Source organism: Pristiophorus japonicus, chromosome 4 (genome assembly GCF_044704955.1).
Source record: "Pristiophorus japonicus isolate sPriJap1 chromosome 4, sPriJap1.hap1, whole genome shotgun sequence".
Taxonomy (NCBI): Eukaryota; Metazoa; Chordata; class Chondrichthyes; family Pristiophoridae; genus Pristiophorus; species Pristiophorus japonicus.
Window position 1 is genome coordinate 279,278,369 of NC_091980.1, and position 17,558 is coordinate 279,295,926.

Below are 17,558 nucleotides of genomic sequence, written 5' to 3' on the forward strand. Positions count from 1 at the left end.
GATGATTGCAAACATTGCGCACAATCAAAAATGACGCTCAGCTTAAGTAGTGGCCCTGGAAATAGTGGATGCATTGGTGATAATTTTCCAACAGTCTATCAACTCTGAATCAGTTCCTATGGACTGGAGGGTTGCTAATGTAACACCACTTTTTAAAAAAGGAGGGAGAGAGAAAACGGGTAATTATAGACCAGTTCGCCTGACATCAGTAGTGGGGAAAATGTTGGAATCAATCATTAAGGATGAAATAGCAGTGCATTTGGAAAGCAGTGACGGGATCGGTCCAAGTCAGCATGGATTTATGAAAGAGAAATCATGCTTGACGAATCTTCTGGAATTTTTTGAGGATGTAACTAGCAGAGTGGACAAGGGAGAACCAGTGGATATGGTATATTTGGACTTTCAAAAGGCTTTTGACAAGGTTCCACACAAGAGATTGGTGTGCAAAATCAAAGTACATGGTACTGTGGGTAAAGAACTGACGTGGATAGAGAACTGGTTGGCAGACAGGAAGTAGAGAGTCGGGATAAACGGGTCCTTTTCAGAATGGCAGGCAGTGATTAGTGGGGTGCCGCAGGTTCAGTGATGGGGCCCCAGCTCTTTACAACATACAGTAAGGATTTAGATGAAGGAATTGAGTTTAATATCTCCAAGTTTGCAGATGGCCTTAAACTGGGCGGCGGTGTGAGCTGTGAGGAGGACGCTAAGAGGCTGCAGTGTGACTTGGACAGGTTAGGTGAGTGGGAAAATGCGTGGTAGATGCAGTATAATGTGGATAAATGTGAAGTTATCCACTTTGGGGGCAAAAACACGAAGGTAGAATATTATCTGAATGGCGGCAGATTAGGAAAAGGGGAGTTGCAATGAGACCTGGGTGTCATGGTTAATCAGTCATTGAAAGTTGGCATGCAGGTACAGCAGGCGGTGAAGAAGGCAAATGGTATGTTGGCCTTCATAGCTAGGGGATTTGAGTATAGGAGTAGGGAGGTCTTACTGCAGTTGAGACCTCACCTGGAATATTGTATTCAGTTTTGGTCTCCTAATCTGAGGAAGGACGTACTTGCTATTGAGGGAGTGCAACGAAGGTTCACCAGACTGATTTCAGGGATGGCAGGACTGACATATGGGGAGAGACTGGATCAACTGGGCCTTTGTACATTGGAGTTTAGAAGGATGAGAGGGGACCGCATAGAAACGTATAAGATTCTGACGGGACTGAACAGGTTAGATGCGGGAAGAATGTTCCCGATGTTGGGGAAGTCCAGAACCAGGGGACACAGTCTTAGGATAAGGGGTAGGCCATTTAGGACCAAGATGAGGAGAAACTTCTTCACTCAGAGAGTTGTTAACCTGTGGAATTCCCTGCCGCAGAGAGTTGTTGATGCCAGTTCATTGGCTATATTCAAAAGGGAGTTAGATATGGCCCTTACGGCTAAAGGGATCAAAGGGTATGGCGGGAAAGCAGGAAAGGGGTACTGAGGGAATGATCAGCCATGATCTTATTGAATGGTGGTGCAGGCTCGAAGGGCCAAATGGCCTACTCCTGAACCTATTTTCTATGTTTCTATGTTTCTATGTTTTTATAATGGTATGAACCAGCGACTTGGTGCCATTCTTCGGCTTTTCCCTCCCCACGATTCCTATGACCTTCCAATTATTTTATATCCAGTATTCCCTTCTTATCGGGATTGATAGCTCAGGTTTGGAATACATCACCACCACCACTTCTCCCTTGCTTATAGAAATTCCTTTTCCTGGAAGGGAAACAAAAATATTAACCTTTCTTTGTGAGTGTATTGCTGCACATTTTCCATTATGATATGAGATGCAATATCAGTTCCATTTCCCTCTGCACTCCAGCTGCTGATTTCATCCCGTACCCTAGATATTTGCTTAGTATGAACCTGATCGTGTATATCCTCAGTATTCTGTTTGACCCTGAGCTGAGCTTTAAATCTCATACTCTGTGCGTCATTGAGACATGCTATTTCTATCTCCAAAGCATCGTGCACCTCTGCCCTTACCTCACCCACCCCAACGCTGAGACCCTCATTCATGTCTTCATCACACCCAGGCTTGATGTCTCCAATGATCTTCTCCTTCCAAACTCCTGAGTTTCTCTATCACTCTAATAATAACTTTTATTTATATAGCACCTTTAACGTAGTAAAACGTCCTAAGGCACTTTACAACAGTGTTGAGACAAACAGATACATTTGACACTGAGCCACAGAAGAAATTAAGGCAGATGAGTTAAAGCTTGTTTAAAGAGGTAGGTTTTAATGAGCATCTTAAAGGAGGAAAGCGAGGTTTAGGGAGGAAGTTCCAGAGCTTAGGGCCCAGGCAGCTGAAGGCAAGGCTACCGATGGTTGAGCAATTATAATGAGGGATGTTCAAGACGCCAGAATTTGAGGAGTGCAGACATCTTGTTTGTTTGTATTACATGTATTTATTACATTATATTTGTCAACTTTTGTCTGCTCTGCTCTCTCAAGGCATGGAATTCTTGCTCTTCTTTATAAAAATCTTTTTGTGACCTTCCCTTTCCCTTTCCCAGCCTCTGCAACCCCCTCCAGCCCTAATTACCAGCACATACCCTGCACTCTTCGAACTCTGGTTTCCTTTGCATCCCCCTTCTCGCTGCTCCAGCTTTGGTGCCAGAAGCCTCCATACATCTTCATTCCACATTTTAAAACTCTTCTCTAAACCCCTCTACCTTCATTTAAGAGACTCCTCAAAACCTATTTGAATAACTGTGGCTGGGAATTTCCTCAGAGCTCCACTCCACCACCGTAAATTTACCGTAGTTATGGCAACAGCGTTGGAGCAGCTCCGAGGACATTTTTGGCCCATGTTTTCAATCATGTCTCCTAACTCTGCACCTAACATGGCTCCGCCTCCATTTTCACCTCGATGAGATTACTTGGGCCATTTCACTACATACACGGGGTTGTGGATAATATATTGGCAAGGATAGAAGATTGGCTAATTAACAGAAAATAGAGAGTCAGGATAAATGGGTAATTTTTGTGTTGGCAAACTGTAACTAGTGGGGTGCCACAGGTATCACTTGGATAAAGGGACTGAGTGTAATGTAACCAAATTTGATGATGATAAAAGATAGGTGGGAACGCAAGTTGTGAGGAAGATGCAAAGAATCTGCAAAGGGATATAGATTAAGTGAGTGGGCAAAAATTTGGCAGATGGAGTATAACATGGGAAAATGTGAGCTTATCCACTTTGATAGGAACAATAAAAAAGCAAATTATTATTTAAATGAGGAGAGATTACAAAATGCTCAGGTACAGAGGGATCTGGGGTCCTTGTACATGAAACTCAAACAGTTAGCATGCAGGTACATAGAAACATAGAAACATAGAAAATAGGTGCAGGAGTAGGCCATTCGGACCTTCTCAGCCTGCACCACCATTCAATATGATCATGGCTGATCATGCAACTTCAACACCCCACTACTGTCTTCTCTCCATACCCCCTGATCCCTTTAGCCATAAGGGCCACACCTAACTCCCTTTTGAATATATCCAATGAACTGGACTCAACAACTTTCTGTGGTAGAGAATTCCATAGGTTCACAATTCTCTGGGTGAAAAAGTTTCTCCTCATCTCGGTCCTATATGGCTTACCCCTTATCCTTAGACTGTGACCCCTGGTTCTGGACTTCCCCCACATCGGGAACATTCTTCCTGCATCTAACCTGTCCAATCCCTTCCGAATTCTATATGCTTCTATGAGATCCCCTCTCATTCTTCTAAATTCCAGTGAAAATAAGCCTAGTCGATCCATTCTTTCTTCATTTGTCAGTCCTGCCATCCCTGGAATCAATCTGGTGAACCTTCGCTGCACTCCCTCAGATTAGGAGACCAAAACTCGACACAATGCTCAAGGTGTGGTCTCACTAAGGCCCTGTACAACTGCAGCAAGACCTCCCTACTCCTATACTCAAATCCTCTCGCTATGAAGGCTAACATGCCATTTGCTTTCTTTACTGCCTGCTGTACCTGCATGCCTCCTTTCAATGACTGATGTACCATGACACCCAGGTCGTGTTGCACCTCCCTTTTTACTAATCTGTCACCATTCAGGTAATAATTTGCCTTCCTGATTTTGCCACCAAAGTTGATAACCTCACACTTATCCACATTATACTGCATCTGCCATACATTTGCCCACTCACCTAACCTGTCCAAGTCACCCTACAACCTCTTAGCATGCTCCTCGCAGCTCATACTGCCATCCAGCTTAGTGTCATCTGCAAACTTGGAGATATTACATAGAAACATAGAAACATAGAAAATAGGTGCAGGAGTAGGCAATTCAGTCCTTCAAGCCTGCACCACCATTCAATAAGATCATGGCTGATCATTCCCTCAGTACCTCTTTCCTGATTTCTCTCCATACCCCTTGATACCTTTCGCCGTATGGGCCATATCTAACTCCCTCTTGAATATATCCAATGAACTGGCATCAACAACTCTCTGCGGTAGAGAATTCCACAGGTTAACAACTCTCTTCAATTCCTTCGTCTAAATCATTAATATATATTGGAAATAGCTGGGGTCCCAGCACTGAACCTTGCGGTACCCCACTAGTCACTGCCTGCCATTCTGAAAAGGACCCATTTATTCCCACTCTTTGCTTCGAATTTGCCAGCCAGTTCTCTATCCACGTCAATACATTACCACCAATACCACATGCCTTCATTTTGCACACTAATCTCTTGTGTGAGATCTTGTCAAAAGCCTTTTGAAAGTCCAAATACACCACATCCACTGGTTCTCCCTTAATTACTCTACTAGTTACATCCTCAAAAAATTCTAAAGATTTTTCAAGCATGATTTCCCTTTCATAAATCCATGCTGACTTGGACTGATCCTGTCTCTGCTTTCCAAATGCTCTGCTATTACATCCTTAATAATTGATTCCAGCATTTTCCCCACTACCGATGTCAGGCTAACCCGTCTATAATTCCCTATTTTCTCTCTCCCTCCTTTTTTAAAAAGTGGGGTTACATTAGCTACCCTCCATTCCATAGGAACTTACAGCAAGTAATTAGGAAATGGAATGTTGGCCTTTATTGCAAGGTGGATGGAGTATAAAAGTAGGGAAGTCCTGCTACAACTGTATTGGGCTTTGGTGAGACCACACCTGGAGTACTGGGGTACAGTTTTCTTCTCCTTATTTAAGGAGGGATATGTTATGTCTGTAATGCACTTATGAATGACTCCATGAGGCAATGTGTTGTACTCAAACTGTAGTGACATTGGTCCTTTTTTTGTAACTCCAGAGTGAGGCACATGCTTGGTGGGCATCCTTTTATACTGGGCCCTGCACATCGATGCAGGTGCCCCTCAGGTCTCCCACCGCAGTGCCCTCTGGTGGACAGTCTTGACCACAGGGGCAGGAAACCCCGGTCTCCACCAGTTGTAGCCTCTAGTGGTGCCAGCATAGTATATACACAGTGTAAACCTTATTGATAGTACATCAGGTAACAAGTCTCCATCTTATGCAACTATACAATGACTACACAGAGAGTATATCTATTGTCTGCATATATAACAAGATATACTTGCATTGGAGGCAGTTTAGAGAAGGTTCACCAGGTTGATTCCTGAGATGATGGGATTGTGTTATGAAGAATGGTTGAGCAGGTTGGGCCTATACTCATTGGAGTTTAGAAGAATGAGAGGTGATCTTATTGAAATGTATAAAAATCTGAGGGGGCTTGACAGGGTAGATGCAGAGAGGATGTTTCCCCTCATGGTGAAATCTAGAACTAGGGGGCATAGTTATAGAATAAGGGGTCGCCCATTTAAGATGAAAATGAGGAGTAATTTCTTCTCTCAGAGGATCATAAAACTTTGGAATTCTCTACCCCAGAGAGCTGTGGAGACTGGTTCATTTAATATATTTAAGGTGGAGATTAACAGATTTTTGAATGATAAGGGAGTCAAGGGTTATGGGGAGCGGGCAGGGAAGTGGAGTTGAGGCTAAGATCAGATCAGCCATGATCTTATTGAATGGCGGAGCAGTCTCGAGGGATCAAATGGCCTACCCCTGCTCCTATTTCTTAAGTTCTTATAAAAATGCAAGCTGCTATTTTTTGAAGTTCTTTATTATGTACAATAAGATTCCAGAGTCTTAAAGTCAGATATCTTCTTGCTGACATTTCCCCATGTGTAAGAGATATGCAAGATCAATTGAGCTCTATTCATTGCCTCCCAAGCCAGCATATACTTTTCCTGTTGGTCCTATGCACTTCAGTTCCAAGGACTAATTCACAGTTCCATTAATAAATCCAGAAGAGCATAAAGAGCATTATCACAGAGCCTGGCCTTCCTTTGATACTTTTTCTGCTCCATGAGAAGCAATCTTCTTTCGTCATAGCTAGATTAATGGAAAACGTGCCTGTTATATGAGCAAAGAATCTTATTAGCTTACTCTCATTGACTCATCAGCTTTATTGCAAATGTCTTCTGATTGGCTCAACCTCTGTATAGATATTACATTAATGCCTTCTTGTAAAAAAGTAATGTACTGAAAATATAATTACTGAGAATGTGTTAAAACATTCAATACAAACAATGAATACTGAGTTAAGACACTTTTTGAGCAGAAAATGTAGACAAAGCATTTTTGCGTATGATTCTAAAGGAATCATTGGATTATAATTTAGTGTGACATAGGGGAGGGTAATTTTCATCACTATAATGTATGCACCTGTGAGGATGCTCACAGGTTTGTAGATGTGATGAACCAAATTTTAATTTGATTTTATATGTTTTAAAGTTTAATTTGTTTTAATTGCCAGGTTTTCGTGCCCCCCTCCCCTTTTATAGGGGACACTTGTATATATATCTCTTGTTTTACTGCCCAAAAAACCCCCCACAAAAATCACAAAAAAAACAAATAAAAAGGGCATGTGAAAAATGTTTAGAGTGTCCCCCAGATCGGGGGGCACTTGCTTTAATGTTTATTTTGTGTCCCCAAAAAGAGTTGTAGATGTGATGTTCATGTGATGTTCACAAGACTCAATAAAACCCCAGTCAGTTGGGTCTAGGTCATCCACAATGAGGTACGCTGTTGTGCGCCTAATGGATGAATTGGCAATGTGTAGTGTGATTGTTAAACCTGTGTTAATAAACCAACTAGTTCTTAATAGCAATGTTTTGGTATGAATTCATATGTAAATAACCCATGAAGCGAATACATTACAATCACCTGGGCAGTAATCTGACTGATTGCCTTACCCACCCATTGTAGAACCACCCAAATCTTATTCCAACAATGAGATGAAAATCAGACTGGTTCTACAACAGGCAATCTGCTCTGCCAGGTTACTGACTAGATAGTGAAGGGCACCACACCCCACCTCCCCCGCCATCCCCTGCTGTCCCGCCCCAGTGTTATTCACTACTAAAGTGGACCATAAAATGGAATGTATGTATTCATTGGATTTTACAGCACAATTATCAACAGAGAAGAATGCATTGGTTTGAATTACAGCTGGAAGTAATTTCTTCCAATTTCTACATCACTATTCGGGGCTGAAATCTCAAAGAGATGCCGTTAATGCCGTGTGCGGCGGCCATTCCTAAAAATCGATTGGCCACCGCTTTGGGGTCAACAGGCCGACCCGACCTAAATTCAGGTCAGGGATTTTTCAGCCTGGACCCCATCCTGCCCGAGTGGTTGCACTGCCAATGAAAACAATAAAAAAGCAATAAAAATACTTACCCATCGATTTTCACCTGAATCCATTGATCCCCTGCCGTGCCGTGACCCCAGCAGGTTTTTCTGCCGGTACACCATCTCCGCTCTGTGTTGGCCCAGCAGCGTGGTGGCCCTTAAAGGGGAGGGTCCATGGCCGCAATGGAAACATTTTTGTCGGCCGACTTGTTGATTGGCCGGCAAAATACCGCCCCCAGGTTCAGCCGGGCTGCAAACGGGCAGCTTGGCATTCCCTCTTGAGTGCCAGGCTGCTGGCCTGGCCGAAACCCTGTGGCCAAAGTTAAAAAATGATAGAATCTCTCCTCTTTAATGGAGGTGAGAGAGCGTGGTGACCCACACATGCTGTGACATCACCACAACTCCACTGCTGATTGACAGCGGCCCATTTTCAGCCAGTCAGCCTGGCTTTCAGTCTAAAGCCCGCCCCCATTATGATCCATTTCCTGCAGGACTTTGAAAAAATGTCAAAGTCCTGAAAATGGATCTATTTACCGTACCAGAGATTCCAGCGGTAAGTACCATACCAAAAACCATAGGTGCGCCAGCTTTCTGATGCACCTGAATTTCAAACCCTTCATATTTGAAAAGAGAGATCTCTATGCAATATTTCTAACTTCTCAGAAGTTCCTAGAAACATTTTAAAATTGAGACAAAATGAAATAATCATTTATCTATTTTATTTAAACAAGCTAATTTAATAGAAGACTTGAATAGACTTTCGGATGGAACTCATTCACTATTGATAATGTATGCTGATTTTATCCCTTATCTCAGAAACCTGGTCCATAAGTTGGGGGATGATTACTACTTTGACTTTGGCTTTTTTATGTATGCAACACCTTGTAACCAGCATTCTACCGCCACCAGAGGGCACATCTGTTGAAGTCCCAAGGGATCCCAGCATCTCAGAATAAAGAGACTAAGGTCACACTTACTCAAGTCTACAGTACTCAGTCACATTGCTTTATTTGAGACATAACAATTGGTGACGAGTAATAGATAACGAACCATCACACGAAAATGCAGAGATCTCTTGATATCCTGGAGAAATTTTCAGAAGGTGACAATTGGGAAGCCTTCATGGAGCAACTCGACCAATACTTCGTGGCCAACGAGCTGGAAGGGAATGTGAACGTTGCCAAACAAAGGGCGATTCTCCTCACCGTCTGTGAGACAACAACCTATGGCCTCATGTAGAATTTTATTGCTTCGATGAAACCAACAACCAAATCGTATGAAGAACTGTGTACGCTGGTCCGGGAGCACCTAAGTCTGAAGGAGAGCATTCTGATGGCATGATATCGATTTTATACATGTCAATGGTCTGAAGGTCAGGAAGTAGCGAGCTACGTCGTCGAGCTAAGGTGCCTTGCAGGACATTGCGAATTCAGTGGATTCCTGGAGCAAATGCTAAGAGACTTTTTTGTGCTTGGCATTGGCCATGAGGTTACTCTTTGCAAACTATTGACTGTTGAAACACTGAACCTGAGCAAAGCCATAACGATAGCCCAGGCATTTATGTCCACCAGCGAAAACACTAAACAAATTTTGCAGCATAAAGATGAATCGGCAACTACTGTACACAAAGTAACACGTTTTCAGGCAGGAATGCATATGGCAGAACATAGACGCCTGCAGCTGCGCGACCTCAGATGACTCAGAATCCGCCAGCAAGTGTGAATGCAAGGCAATTAACAACTTGTTGGCACTGCGGAGGTGATCATTGAGCCCATCAATGCCGCTTCAAACACTACGCGTGCAAAGGATGTGGAACAATGGGACACCTCCAGCGAATGTGCAGACGAACTGCAAACCCTGTAAACCACCATGTTACAGAGGAAGACCGATCCATGGTGGATCAAACTGAACTAGAGACTCGAACCAAGGAGGCAGAAATGTACAGGGTACACACCTTCGCCACGAAATGTCCACCGTTCATGTTGAAAGCTGAACTGAACGGAATTCCAGTATCCATGGAATTGGACACGGGTGAAAGTCAGTCCACCATGAGCAAAAAGACCTTCGAGGGGCTGTGGTGCAACAAGGCACAAAGGCTCAAGCTGAGCCCTATTCATACCAAGTTGAAAAACTTACACTAAAGAGCTGATCCCTGTAATTGGCAGTGCAGTAGTAAAAGTCTCCTATTATGAAGCAGTGCACAAACTACCACCATGGATTGTACCAGGAGATGGCCCCACACTGTTCGGCAGAAGCTGGCTGGGAAAAATCCGCTGGAACTGGGATGATATCCAAGCGCTTTCGTCTGTTGACGACGCCTCATGTGCCCAGGTCTTGAGCAAATTCCCATTGTTGTTTGAGTCAGGCATCGGAAATTTCTCTGGGGCGAAGGTACAGATCCATTTGGTTCCCGGTACATGACCCATCTACCACAAGGCACACGCGGTGCCATACATGATGCAAGAGGAAGTGGAGATTGAGCTGGACAGGCTGCAATGAGAGGGCATCATCGCACCGGTTGAGTTCCACGAGTGGGCCAGTCCAATTGTTCCAGTTCTCAAGGGCGATGACACAGTCAGAATTAATGGCGACTATAAAGTAACGATTAACTGTTTTTTGCTGCAGGACCAGTACCCACTACCCAAGGCAGATGACCTTTTTGCGACGCTGGCAGGAGGGAAGACGTTCACCAAGTTGGACCTGACCTCGGCCTACATGATGCAGGAGCTAGCGGAATCTTCGAAAGGCCTCACCTGTATCAACACGCACAAAGATCTGTTCATCTACAATAGATGCCCGTTTGGGATTCGATCGGCCGCGGCTATTTTTCAAAGCAACATGGAGAGTCTGATAAAGTCGGTTCCGCACACCGTGGTTTTCCAGGACGAAATATTGATCACAGGTCGGGATACATTCGAACACTTGCAGAACCTGGAAGAAGTTCTAAGTCTGCTAGATCGTGTGGGACTCAGGTTGAAACGCTCGAAGTGTGTTTTCCTGGCACCAAAGGTCGAATCCTTTGGGAGAAGAATCGCGGCAGACGGCAACAGACCCACCGATGTGAAGACAGAGGCCATCAAGAACACACCACGACCACAGAACGTGACAGAGCTGAAATCGTTCCTGGGATTCCTCAATTATTTTGCTTATTTCCTATCCGTGTTAAGCACCTTGCTAGGATCTCTACTTGTGTTGCTACGCAAGGGAGATGACTGGGTCTGGGGGAAATCACAAGAGACTGTTTTGAGAAAGCCAGAAATCTGTTATGTTCCAACAAAATGCTTGTTCTTTATGACCCATGTAAATGTTTAGTGCTAGCTTGCGATGCGTCTTCGTACGGGGTCGGGTGTGTGTTACAACAAGCAAATGAATTGGGAGCATTGCAACCGTTCGCTTATGCATCAGGAGTTTGTCCAAGGCTGAAAGGGCCTACAGCATGATTGAAAAAGAAACTCTGGCATGCGTTTATAGGGTGAAAAAAATGCACCAATATCTGTTTGGGCTAAAGTTCGAGTTAGAAACTGACCACAAGCCACTCATATCGCGATTCTCAGAGAGCAAAGGTATTAATACCAATAACTCTGCTCGCATCCAAAGATGGGCGCTCACGTTGTCTGCCTATAACTATGTAATTCGCCACAGGCCAGGCAAAGAGAACTGCGCTGATGTATTCAGTCGGCTGCCATTGCCCACCACCGGGGTGGAAATGGCACAGCCTGCAGACATGCCCTTGGTGATGGATGCATTTGAAAATGAATAGTCACACGTTACGGCCTGCCAGATTAGGATCTCGACCAGCCAGGATCCTTTACTGTCCCTTGTAAAAAACTGTCTCCTCCATGGGAGTTGGTCCTGCGACCCAGCAGAGATGCATGAAGAGATCAAGCTGTTACAGCGCCGCAAAAACGAAATGTCCATACAGGCGGACTGTATTTTGTGGGGTGGTTTTGCCTAAGAAAGGCAGGGAAACGTTCATATGTGACCTACACAGTACCCACCCAGGCATAATAATGATGAAAGCTATAGCCAGGTCCCATGTGTGGTGGCCCGGCATCGACTCAGATTTGGAGTCTTGCGTGCGCCAATGCAACACTTGCTCTCAAATTAAGGAAAGGTAACTTCGATGCTATGAGACGTAAATTGGCTAGAATAGACTGGCGAGTGATACTTAAAGGGTTGACAGTGGATAGGCAATGGCAAACATTTAAAGATCACATGGATGAACTTAAACAATTGTACATCCCTGTCTGGAGTAAAAATAAAACGGAGAAGGTGGCTCAACTGTGGCTAACAAGGGAAATTAAGGATAGTGTTAAATCCAAGGAAGAGGTATATAAATTGGCCAGAAAATGCGGCAAACCTGAGGACTGGGAGAATTTTGTAATACAGCAGAGGAGGACAAAGGGTTTAATTAGGAGGGGGAAACTAGAGTATGAGAGGAAGCTTGCTGGGAACATAAAAACAGACTGCAAAAGCTTTTATAGATATGTGAAGAGAAAAAGATTAGTGAAAACAAACATAGGTCCCTTGCAGTTAGATTCAGGTGAATTTATAATGGAGAACAAAGAAATGGTGGACCAGTTGAACAAATACTTTGGTTCTGTCTTCACGAAGGAAGACAAAAATAACGTTCTGGAAATACTAGGGGAGCGAGGGTTTAGTGAGAAGGAGGAACTGAAGAAAATCCTTATAAAACGGGAAATTGTGTTAGGGAAGTTGATGGGATTGAAATCCGATAAATCCCCGGGGCCTGATAGTCTGCATCCCAGAGTACTTAAGGAAGTGGCCCCAGAAATAGTGGATGCATTGGTGATCATTTTCCAACAGTCTAGCAACTCTGGATCAGTTCCTATGGACTGGAGGGAAGCTAATGTAACACCACTGTTTAAAAAAGGAGAGAGAGAGAAAACGGGTAATTATAGACCGGTTAGGAACGTGTCCACGCCACAGAATGTCAGGGAGCTGCGGTCGTTCCTGGGACTCCTCAACTATTTTGGCAACTTCCTACCGAGGTTAAGCACCCTTTTGGAATTCGGTCGGCTGCAGCGATCTTCCAGAGAAACATGCAGAGCCTATTCAAGTCAATTCCCCGACATGTGTTATTGCGCAAAGGTGAGAACTGGATATGGGGAAAAAAACAAGTAATTGCTTTTAAGAAAGCCAGAAACAGTTTATGTTCCAACAAGCTGCTTGTATTGTACAACCCGTGTAAAAGACTTGTGCTAGCATGTGATGCGTCATTGTACGGATTCGGGTGTGTATTACAACAAGCTAACGTTGCGGGGAAATTGCAACCTGTCGCCTATGCTTCCAGGAACTTGTCTAAAGCTGATAGGGCCTACAGCATGATTGAGAAAGAGGCATTAGCGTGTGTGTTCGGGGTAAAGAAAATGCATCAATACCTGTTTGGCCTCAAATTTGAGCTGGAAACCGATCACAAGCCCCTCACATCCCTGTTCGCTGAAAACAAGGGGATAAATACTAATGCCTCAGCCTGCATACAAAGGTGGGCACTCGCGCTATCAGTGTATAACTATACAATCCGCCACAGGCCAGGCACCGAGAACTGTGTGGATGCTCTCAGTCGGCTACCATTGCCCACCACGGGGGTGGAAATGGCACAGCCCGCAGACTTGTTGATGGTCATGGAAGCATTTGAAAATGATAAGTCACCTGTCATGGCCCGCCAGATTAGGACTTGGACCAGCCAAGATCCTCTGCTGTCCCTCGTAAAAAACTGTGTACTGCATGGGAGCTGGGCCAGCATCCCCATTGAAATGCAAAAGCCAATCAAGCCGTTCCAGTGGCGAAAGGATGAGCTGTCCATTCAGGCAGACTGCCTGTTGTGGGGTAACTGCGTAGTGCTACCAATAAAGGGCAGGGAGACGTTCATCTCGAATCTCCACAGCACACACCCGGGTATAGTAATGATGAAAGCGATAGCCAGATCCCACGTGTGGTGGCCCGGTATCGACTCTGACTTAGAGTCCTGTGTACGGCAATGCAGCATATGTGCTTAGTTGAGCAACGCGCCCAGAGAGGCACCACTAAGTTTGTGGTCATTGTCCTCCAGACCATGGCCGACGATCCATGTCGACTATGCGGGCCCGTTTCTCGATAAAATGTTCCTGGTGGTGGTGGATGCTTTTTCAAAATGGATTGAATGTGAAATAATGTCGGGAAGCACCGCCACCGCTACCATTGAAAGCCCAAGGGCCATGTTTGCCATCCACGGCCTGCCTGACATACTGGTCAGTGACAACGGGTCATGTTTCACCAGCGGCAAATTTAAAGAATTCATGACCCGCAATGGGATCAAACATGTCACCTTGGCCCCATTTAAACCAGCCTCCAATGGGCAGGCAGAGCGCGCAGTACAAACCATCAAACAGAGCCTTAAATGAGTCACAGAAAGCTCACTCCAAACCCGCCTGTCCCGAGTACTGCTCAGCTACCGCACGAGACCCCACTCGCTCACGGGGGTGCCCCCGGCTGAGCTACTCATGAAAAGGACACTTAAAACCAGACTCTCGCTGGTTCACCCCAACCTGCATGATCAGGTACAGAGCAGGCGGCAGCAACAAAATGTAAACGATGGTCGCGCCACTGTGTCACGGGAAATTGATCTGAATGATGCAGTGTATGTGCTAAACTATGGACATGGTCCCAAGTGGATCGCGGGCACGGTGCTAGTTAAAGAAGGGAATAGGGTGTTTGTAGTCAAACTAGACAATGGACAAATTTGCAGAAAGCACCTGGACCAAACGAGTCTGCGGTTCACAGACTGCCATGAACACCTCACAGAAGACACCACCTTTTTCGAGCCCACAACACACACCCAAAGGATCAACGACACCACCCCGGACCAGGAAATTGAACCCATCACGCCCAACAGCCCAGCAAGGCCAGGTTCACCTAGCAGCCCTGCAGGGCCAACAACATGCCAGTCCAGCGAGGGCACAACCAACACACCAGAACAGACATTTGTACCAAGGCGGTCCACCAGGGAAAGAAAGGCTCCCGACCGCCTCACCTTGTAAATAGTTTTCACTTTGATTTTGCCAGGGAGTGATGTTGTGAATCTGTAAAGCATGCACTCGCCACCAGGGAGCACATCCCCTGAAGTCCCAAGGGATCCCAGCATCCCTTTAGAGCACTGGATATAAGCCGACCCCGAAGGCACGTTCCTCACTCTGGAGTGTCTTACTAAAGACTGAGGTCACTGTTACTTTAACCTCCCTGTGTGCAGCCTCATCTGTGTCAGGAACACAACAGTTAACCTGTGGAATTCCCTACTGCAGAGAGTTGTTGATGCCAGTTCATTGGATATATTCAAGAGGGAGTTAGATATAGCCCTTACGGCTAAAGGGATCAAGGGGTATGGAGAGAAAGCAGGAAAGGGGTACTGAGGGAATGATCAGCCATGAGCTTTTTGAATGGTGGTGCAGGCTCGAAGGGCCGAATGGCCTACTCCTGCACCTATTTTCTATGTTTCTATGTTTCTATATAACACTTGCTCTCAACTGAGCAATGCACCCAAGGAGGCACCGCTAAGTTTGTGGTCACAGCCCTCCAAACCGTGGTCTAGGATCGGCGTTGACTTCGCTGACCCGTTTCTGGGCAAAATATTTTTGGTTGTTGTGGATGCTTATTCAAAATGGATTGAGTGTGTAATAATGTCTGTAAGCATGTCCACTGCCACCACTGAAAGCCTACAAACCATGTTTGCCACGCATGGCCTGCCTGATGTCGTTGTCAGTGACAATGGGCCGTGCTTCACCAGCGCTGAATTCAAGGAATTCATGACCCGCAATGGGATCAAGCACGTCACATCTGCCCCGTTCAAGCCCACCTCTAATGACCAGGCAGAACAGGCAGTCTGAACCATCAAGCAAAGTGTGAAACGCGTGTCGGAAGGTGTCATGTATCTTACATTATTATATATAACTGTATCCTAACATGCTATACATGACTGTAATAAGATATGACCTGTAACCACCAGCATACTTTACCACCAGGGGTGCACTTGCAAGAGACAGGTATATAAGGGCAGGTCTCAAGCAAGTGCAGCATTCCAGAGCTGTGAAATAAAGGTGCAGGTCCAGAGTGACTTTGACTTCACTACATGCCTCGTGTGAATCTGTACTGAGGGGACAGGACTTTACAGAAGGCTCCCTGCAGACCCGCCTGTCCCGAGTCCTGCTCAGCAAGGCCAGCTGCTCAGCAGCCAAGCGAAGGCCCAACCAACTCACCTGTACCTGTGTTTGTACCGAGATGATCGACTCGGGAGCGGAAAGCCCCAGGTCGCCTCACCTTGTAAATAAATGTACTATTGACTTTGCGGGGGGAATGATTTTATGTATGCAACACCTTGTAATCAGCATTCTACCACCACCAGAGGGCGTATCTGCTGGAGTCCCAAGGGATCCCAGCATCCCTTGGGAGCACTGCATAAAAGCAAGCCTCCCATGCTGTGCCAGCACTCTGGAGTCAGAATAAAGAGACTAAGGTCACACTTACTCCAGTGTGCAGTGCTCAGTCACATGCTTTATTTGAGACATAACAACGTGGACTTTCATTTCCTTGTAACTATTTACTTACATATCATGGTACAGCAGGAGATCATCTCGCTCCTCCTGTGCGGCAGCACTACGCGGCCCAGTGCGTAGAGCTGCGTCCCGCTCCCAACCCGTTGCCCCATAACTGCCCTAGAAAGGAAGTGGAGTGCGTTATTTTCTGCCCCACTTCTTTTTGGGGGCGATAACCCAAATTTTTTGCGCAGGGTGAGACTTCCACGCCTGCCGCAAAATGTCCCAAAATGGGGCACAACGGAATTTCACCCCCCCAGTACTGGAGAAATTAACGGGACTAATTGACGACAAATCCCCTGGGCCTGACGACCTAGATCCTCGAGGTAGCTTCAGAGGTAGCGATGTTAATCTTCCAGAATTCCCTAGATTCTACAACAGTTTCCCAGAATTGGAATGTCGCAAACATAAACCCGCTATTTAAGAAAGGAGGAAGGGAAAAAATGGGGAACATAAGCCAGTTGACATCAGTAGTTGTCAAAATGTTAGAATCAATTATTAGGAACGTGGTAACAGGGCACTTAGAAAATCATGATGACCTGGAAATCCCAGCTTCCCTGGGTCCATACGGAATGTCTACGGACCCGGGAAGGCATCGCAAAAGCCGATTTTCAGTGCACAATGCGCATGCGCTGAAAACCGGCTTTTCTGATCTGTCAAGCTGGAGCTTGACAGATCTCACGCATATCAGGTGCGAGGACATTTGCAAGGGCAAGATTGCAGGATATACCCATATCTTGCTCAGTCAATGTCCTCAAAATTCTTGCACCTGATAAAAGCAGGCGTATAGCCCACTTTTACAGGTGTAAGAGTTTAAAAACATACAAAAATATAATAAAATCAAATTTAAAAAACACATATTATTTTTTAAAAACCTGTCCACTACGTTACATTTATTTTTTAAGCATAATTTAAAAAACATTTAAAAATCTCTGAACTTTTTTTGATCTAAGATATTTATTAATTTTAATTTTAATTTTGTGAGGTGTGTTTTTTATTTTTTATTATACATGTTTAGTGTATTTGTTTTTTTTTTCCCTCATTAATAGCAATGAGAACTCGTAGATAAGGAGTTCTCATTGCTATTAATAAGAAAGCTGTGGAATACTGTCCCTGGTTGGCGGAGCAGTCAGATGTGACGGCACCTTCTGAGTGGGAATCTCAAGGACAGGAGCGTGCTTTGGGAAGAGAAGGCCACCCCACCAGAATCCCACGCTCCTCCAGGACTATCAGGTACTTTCGTAGAAATGTTTCAGGTCGGAG